The 8306-nt window shown below is 38.9% G+C and overlaps 1 non-coding gene across 1 annotated transcript; it reads left to right on the forward strand.

Annotated features, from left to right (window-relative positions):
• The first annotated feature begins 661 nt into the window (after positions 1 to 661).
• Positions 662 to 769, forward strand: LOC136547826 (small nucleolar RNA R71). The gene has a single exon (XR_010781775.1). It is a non-coding gene; the product is annotated as a small nucleolar RNA R71 (small nucleolar RNA).
• The last annotated feature ends 7537 nt before the right edge of the window (positions 770 to 8306 follow it).

Consider the following 8306-nt stretch of genomic DNA (forward strand, 5'->3'; position numbering starts at 1 on the left):
AGCAGTGGCCAACTAAGCTAATTGAGATTCTATCTTTTTATTATAGCTAAGTTAGTCTTTTATAGCAGAAGAAAAACTATCCATCTTAGTATTTATGTTTTCTAGGACTTTGTCATTAAAAGCAAGCTTCTTAGAAATATTCTCATTAATCCTAGCTTGTTCTAAGATCAAGTCTCTCAAGGATGGTTGCTTAGGCTTAGAAAAATGATTACCAAGGTACTTACCTTGGTAATTTGACCATTGTTGTTGTTGATTCCATCCTTGCCTCTTTGTTGTGGAGTGGAATTGTTGTTGACAACATTTGCATCTTCTTGATATTCAGGGAATTCAACCCCCAAATATTCTCCACATACATTTTGGGAATTAAAAGCATCTTGTATGGCCTAACGATCTTTCTTGTAATTGGCTCGTTGTACAAGCCAATTCAACAAGATGTCCATCTTGGTTGACGGTGCACACACCTCTTTTGGTACTTCTTCACTCTTATTGCATGATTAGATGTTTCCTTGCAACCAGCCTTGGTTAGAGGCTATCTTTTCCATAAGTTTTAGCTTTTCCAAGGGTGAGTGAAATGAATGATCCTCCAGCAGTAGCATCAAATTGTTCATGAGCTTTCTGAGTTAATCCATGATAAAAGCTTTGCATAAGCAACCAATCTTCCATCCTATAATGAGGACAATCTAAAATGTATTCTTGAAAACATTCCCATGCTTCTGGCATGGTCTCTTCTTTCTGTTGTTGGAAATTGGAAAATTTTCCTCTTCAGGCATTGGTCTTGCCTATAGGGAAGAACTTTGCTAGAAAGGCCTTAGAACATTTTGCCCATGTGTTGATGTCTTCTTTATTGGTGTAGAACCACTACTTCACCCTTCCCACTAATGAGAATGGAAAGAGGCTAAGTAGTATGATGTCTTGGGCAACGTCCTTGATGGTGATTGTGCTGCCTATCTCTAGGAAATTTTAAAGATGAGCACTAGCATCTTCATGTGCCTTTCTGCTGAATGGGGTAGCTTGCACCATGTTGATGAGGCTTAGCTTGAGCTCAAACTCAAGGTTGATGGTTTTGAGTGTTGGTCTAGTGCGGATGTTCTCAGTGCTTGGAGTAGAGAATTCATGCAGAGTCTTTTCAACCATAGCTTTAGAAACTAGTGTTGAGCTTCCCCTTGATTGGTTTGATTGTGATTGACGAAGTTTGTTGATGAATCACAACAAATCCTGCAATATCCTATATAAGATATGAACAAAGACAAACAAGGGAAAGCCTACTAAAGCAGAGGTGTTATGATTTTATCAATAAGTATTTATTTGATCAATTCTCTTTAGCCATGTGCCCCTCCCCGGCAATGGCGGCAGAAATGCTTGTTGACATTTCTTAGCATCACTCTTTTCTAAGTTGTCATCCCTAGCAATGATGCCAAAAATGTGTTGTTGGTAATTATTAAGAACACTTGTAAAATTATATATATGTTAAGTAATCCACAAGCGCATAGATAATATACCATTATAGCATTTCACCTAGGAGTATACCAGGTATCGTTATTTATATTTTATCAATAGGGAGGAGCAATGGGGTTGGCACAGAGATATTGACAAATATGCATACTTATGATAAGATCATTAACTCTGATGCTATAGCAGGGGTAAGTCAAATGATAAATAGATGATAAGTGTAAGGCATTGATACTATTCTAGAGGTAGAAATAGATACTCATAAATGTAGTATGGCTGGGCAGGAGATTAGTTAAGAGCAAAAGATTCCTAAGTCATTCCTTATTTACTAAGTCTTTTGTACACCCAAGTATATACACTCTCATCAATAACATAATTAACTCTGTATCTATGCATAAGGAACATTACTAAGGAAGATCAAAAACAGAGCTTGACTCCCTTCATAATCGGGTTCTACTTGCTCTACAAATGGGGAGTGGACTAAAAAGGACTCAAAGGGAGTGTCACATCCGTGATCTACCACATGACCCAGAGTATAGAATGCATCTATAGGTAAACAATATTTAAGCACCACACTTACATAATGTTGACTATTGATGGTAGTTATCATCCAACATAAATAATCAACTTTTGTCGCAGAACTAACCAATTTATAAGAGCACATTTATAATGGCAGCCCGCAAGCGGTCGCACTATCATACTTGAGCCCATATAAACCTGGTAGTCTATCGAGTACCATGATGGGTCTTGATAAACGATCCACATACAACCAAGATCGTACATGATTCAACATACATGTCACATATTATATAAAGTTCATTGATACAGTTCCATCATTAGAGTACGAAATAAAGTTATTACAAACCAAGTTTGATAGATAGAAGGAGAATCAAATTAAAGTTCAAAAGTAGCATTTGCCAACATAGTTCAAATACAATGCCAACACATGATAACCATCCACAAAAGCATATATAAGGATTATTAAGGATGCCTGCCCAAGGCTCACTCCTCATCCATGGCGAGATAGAAGCAATTCTTGTGATATCCATGATAGACGGTACCATCTGCAATAATGGAAATAAAACCATGATTACGAGAAGGTACTCAGCTAGACTTACCTGTCATAAACCAGAAATAAATTGACTCCAAGGATTATGCAAGGCTATATAAGTGGAAGTAGCTTGACAACATTTTGCATAAAAAGCAATTAACTCGGTTATACAATTATAGTTCCATCATCAAGTTAATTATAACTGTCCATTTGTAGATTAGCAACTATCATGTGCCAAACATGTGATATATCATTTTAAGAGTATACAATAGTAACCATAGCCGGTGTAGTAATTCCATATTTATCCGAACCATCACATTCCATAGTACAATTACTATGATGTTGGGACTAGCCAAGTTTCTCACTATCCAAGAAAGATGGCGATTCAAATAAATTTCAACTAGCTAGGAATTTATTCCTAACACAAACCCAGGTAGACTAGATCAACAGTCACCTTAGGTCACCTTTGGTACATCTCAAGTCCACATTTCATGGATTCGCTCAGCGCCGCACAATCAGGGACAACCAACTGCCAGGACATTTAGGCCTGGCCTGCCCTTGGGCTCATGTCTGGCTCCCTGTACATCCTTACTACCATCTAGAGTGTGCACACTTATAGAGCGAGGCCCGGCTTGAGTTGAGCTACTCAGCTTCTTGGTCAGAATGAGTTATTCGGCCAGCTAAGTGATAGGCATGCATTCAATCTTGTCAGAAGCGCCAACAACGGTACGGTCCTTAATCGGCATACACGAAATCACATGAATCAACCCACACATAGACTCCACCTAGCCTCCATTTACATTACCCCATGGTTCTTTTCCACAATAGCAAATATAGCCAACTATGCTTTGGTTTCCACCTATATCTCGTAGGTGATAGGAAATCACCCAACTTCTACCGGTCTAAGCATGGCTAAGCATATATTCAATCCTAGACCTACACAGGGTTAAAGGTGTATATATCTAGACAAGGTAGTTCCATGCATCAAGTGTTTCTAGTCAACTCTTATAACCTAATGCATCAATCATAAAGGACTCAAGTAGTATTTGGTAAAACACTAGAAGACTTAGGATGCTCTAGGGCTTGCCTTTAAGAAAAGAGGTGGGGCGGTGATCAGGTCACTCTAGGAGCTCTTCTGGAGTCTGCTCCTCTTCTTCGGGAGCTGCATCTTGAGGATTCTTCTACTGATCTCCTTCCTCTTCTTCGTTGAAATCCAGCAACGTTATCTCCTCGGTCGATCCTATATGCATGATCATAGAATAAGATATTGCGAATGCATGTATGACGACACGTATAATATGATAAGAAGTGATGAATGCATACTTGTAAGTATTTTCAATAGTATGGTGCCAAAGTAATAATAAGTGCATCCTATTTTACTGAGTAGGAGCATATCTCTTCTCGATTACTTAATCAAACACTTCTGCAATTCATTTACTAAACCATAAAACAACAGCTAATTGTTTTAACCATAACTGAAGTTATATACATTGAAATCATATGGTTGTGGATATTCTGGAAATCTTATGAAATTTTCTACAACTTTCTTTTAATACTCTTAAGGTGATTCCATAGGTATCTAGGTCAAACAATTTAGTCAAACAAATCTATTTAGAAGGTAAACAATTAGAACAGCAAACTTCTAACAACCAAAACTCCTAAACTCTAAGGCCTATGACCATGCAAATTTAACATAGGGTAGATTAGTAAGTTATCTACAACTTTGTTATTAACAAGTTTTATAGAAAATGTCATTATCAACATGAAATCACCCACACAACCGAAACTATACATGCAATAATCTATTAGAATTACAAAGTAACAGTTAATTAGTTGCATACAACCAATTGCTTCTAAGTCTTACTATGGACATTAATAGTTACTATGCCTCACAAGCACCATAGAAACCACCATGGTCAATCACAATTTAATTACTTAAATGCCTTTATTAATTTAATTAAATAATTAGGGGAAATAACAAACATACACAACATTTGCACAATAAATTCACATAAAATTACAGTAGCTTCCTAGTGCTCACAATAAACTACTATGAAAATTTCATACCATTTACACATGTAAAGCACCCTATACAAAAATAACAAGCTAGCAAGGGTTATTTTAGCAAAAATAGTTAACCCTATAGAAAAGTGTCAAACAATAGATTCTATATTTTTTCTAGCTTCATATTAGTGCCATACTACTGTACAAAAATTTGCATATCAATATCTTACATATTTTTATCCCTACCATTTTCCTCAGAAAATGCCATTTATTAATAGATAAATAGAAAGATCATATTTCAATCAAGTTTACTGCAAGTTTAATATTTTTCCTTGCTAGAGCATGTCAACACAAGACCAACAAAATTGGAATCACAATTTTATCATTTTTCGAGCTCAAGATATCTAATTTATAATTTTACTAACATTCAAAAAGCACTTATTTAAATACATTTTAATCACCAAGAAAAATATCATACACTGTACACTTCATATTTTTAGAAAACACTGCACTTCATGAGGAACACAAGAAAATTTGGTTCACCAAAAATGGACATCTAGAACTCCACTTATGATTTTTCAAAATTGCATCTAAATCTGTAAAAGAATTAACAAAAACCCTAAGCTGCTCTCACTGACATCCGGGACCCACAAGTCAGCGGACCCCATGTGTCAGTGACCCGAATACAGAGCACGGTGGTCGATCGGTGATATCTCGCCGACGATGAGGTCTCCGATGAAACCAAATACACCAACGTGATCTACATACAAAGCCGCACCAATTGACCTAAGTGGCGGAGACGCGGATGCATAGGGGCCACCCCGTCGTCGGCCATGGCGGCACGGCGGTGCTGCGCTACAGTGTGTCAGCCATCATCGGCCATGGCAAGGCTTGATGAGAGGCATGCGAGCTCTATGATGATGACATGAATCTAACAAAGCTACATAGGTGACGTGAGGTGCTCCGACAAGCTCTGCCCGGGTGCGCGGTGGCGCAGCGGCGCTGCGCATCGTGTTCCATGTCGGCGAGGCAACCAAATGTGGTAACATCATGCTACTAGCTAGCCTACACCTTGACGATGCTCTAATGCTAGGAACCAAAAGAAATGCGCATGCAAGCTCGACAGCGGCGAGCTCGCCGTGGATGCGGCCATGGGAGCCAAGCTCTCCGGTGAGGACAAAAATGGCGATTTTGCCCTCACCGTAGCTCGTCCGGTGCTGCAATCACATCGAGGAGGTAGCAGGGAATGTGGCACAGCTATGGGCTAGATGGAGGCAGCAATGGCACAGCGAAGCGAGCGCTAGGCGACGGTGAAGCTATGGGTTGCTTGGCGGCGCTAAGCTTTCCCACGACGAGAGCGAGAGAGAGCGCTGGAGAGTGAGGATGTTAGCGCGTGAGTGTGAGAGAGGGCGCGCGGCTTCATAGATAATGGGCACCAGCATGCCACGGCAAGGGCCTAATGTTCGCCATGTGGCGGACAGCTTCTTTCCGTGGTCGGCCATGACGGCGCGACACGCGACGTTCATCATTGCCTGATTCAATGACTGACAATGCGATTTAAGGATGCTAAATCTCTCGATCCATGGTGAATTAGTGAACGGTGTTAAAACCAAAATTGTAGAGTTATGTACCAGCTACAAAACTTCTTTAGAAATCAAAGCCAAATTCTCAATGGTTTGGGAGAAAAATCAGCACAAAGTCGAGCCTGTCAAACTAGAAATCAGCTGACTTAGAAAATTTTCTAAGTGTTGAAAAATAGTGAAATGTGGATTTTTGTGAGCTCAAAAGACCAAGCTATGCACTGAATTAGCTCATGACCCAAAAATAAAAGTTGTTCCTCTCATAAAATACTACAACTTTGATTTAGTGAACACATCCATGCAAAGTATCTATGACATAGTTCAAACTAGGTCAAACAAACTACTTTCAAAACATGGCTTACACTAGAACTATGACTTAGTGACCAAACTAGACCTAGTCATGAATACCAAAGTTGTTCATAATGACATTGTAAACATGTTTAATGTATTCCTAAGGTCAGACAAGCATTTTATACATTGGTTACACATAAAACTCCCTAGGTCACCATGCATATCATCACTTAGGAGCTTAATTAGACAAAGTGGTCTACATGAACAATGTTCCAATAGTCATCCTAAGTGTAGCTAAGGTGTTTTAGTGACTAACATCAACCACTTACACTTATTCACTCATGATCACATGCATACATATAAGGAAACATAAAATAACAAGGCATGTTTCACATGTTTCAGTCATATGTTTCACATGTAAAAGCCTATATATGAATGTTTGATGCTTATGCTCATGCAATGCAAGTCAAATTATGCAAGCCTAACACCTTGGGTGTTACAGCTCCTCCCCCTTATAAAAATCTCATCCTAACATTTGCAAGACCTACCATTCTTTGACAAAGGCGGGATAAACCTCACGTAAGTAATCCTCTTGTTCCCACATGGCATATTGTTCACTATGCTTATTCCACACCACCTTATAGAACTTAATGACCTTACTTCGTGTTACTCTTTCCATCTCTTCTAACACTCAGATTAGTTTCTCCTCGTAGGTTAAATCTGATTGGAGCTTAATGTTGGTGGGTGCAATGGCTTCCTCAGGTATATGAAGACATCTCTTGAACTGAGAAACATGGAAGACATCGAATATGGCACTCATCTCTAGGGGGAAGTTGTAACTTGTAAGCGACATTCCCTTTCCATTTAGTAATCTTGTATGGCCCTACATATCTAGGCACAAGCTTTCTTTTCACCTCAAATCTTTGTACTCCTTTCATGGGTGACACTTTTAAGTATACATAGTCTCCCACTTCAAAAGTCAGCGGTCTTCTTCTTTTATTAGCATAACTCTTTTGTCTTGACTGAGTTGCTTTCATATGTTGTTGGATAATGCGCACTTGCTCTTCAGCTTCAGTGATAAAGTCAATGCCAAAGTATCTTCTCTCACCGGGCTTAATCCAATTCAACGGAGTTCTACATTTTATGTCGTACAAGGCTTCAAAAGGATCCATCTTGATGCTTGCTTGATAACTATTGTTGTAGGAGAACTCGGCTAAAGGTAGCCATTTCTCCCATGAACCCTTGGAAGATATAACACAAGCTCTCAACAAATCTTCTAAGATCTGGTTCACTCGCTCAGTCTGTTTAGAAGTTTGTGGATGGTATGCTAAACTTCTAATTAGCTTAGTCCCCAAAGCTTGGTGCAAATGTTCCTAGAAACAAGCTATAAACTATGGTCCCCGATCTGAGATTATAGTTCTAGGTACCCCATGTAGTCTCACGATCTGAGAAATGTACAACTAAGCGTACTTCCCATCTAGATACCTTGTGTTCACTGGTATAAAATGTGCTAACTTGGTGAGACGATCTACAATGACCCATATGGAATTATGACCTTGTTGTGTCAGAGGAAGGCCTGTAATAAAGTCCATACTTATTTCTTCTCATTTCCACTCTGGAATAGGCAAAGGCTGAAGTAATCCAGCAGATTTCAAATGAACAACCTTTACTCTACTACAATTATCACACCTAGCAACAAAGGCGGCGATCTCTTTCTTCATCTTGGTCCACAAAAAATGGGTTTTTAAATCTTGATACATTTTGCTACTGCCCGGGTGGATAGACAACTTGGACAAATGAGCTTCAAATAAAATTTGATTTCTAAGCTCATGGTCTTTTTGTACCACAAGTCAGTCCTCAAACCATAGCACACCTCTTTCATCTAATCTAAAATGCTTGGTTTCTTGTTCTTGCATTTTTCTCTTGATGTG

Source organism: Miscanthus floridulus, chromosome 3, assembly GCF_019320115.1.
Source record: "Miscanthus floridulus cultivar M001 chromosome 3, ASM1932011v1, whole genome shotgun sequence".
Lineage (NCBI taxonomy): Eukaryota > Viridiplantae > Streptophyta > Magnoliopsida > Poales > Poaceae > Miscanthus > Miscanthus floridulus.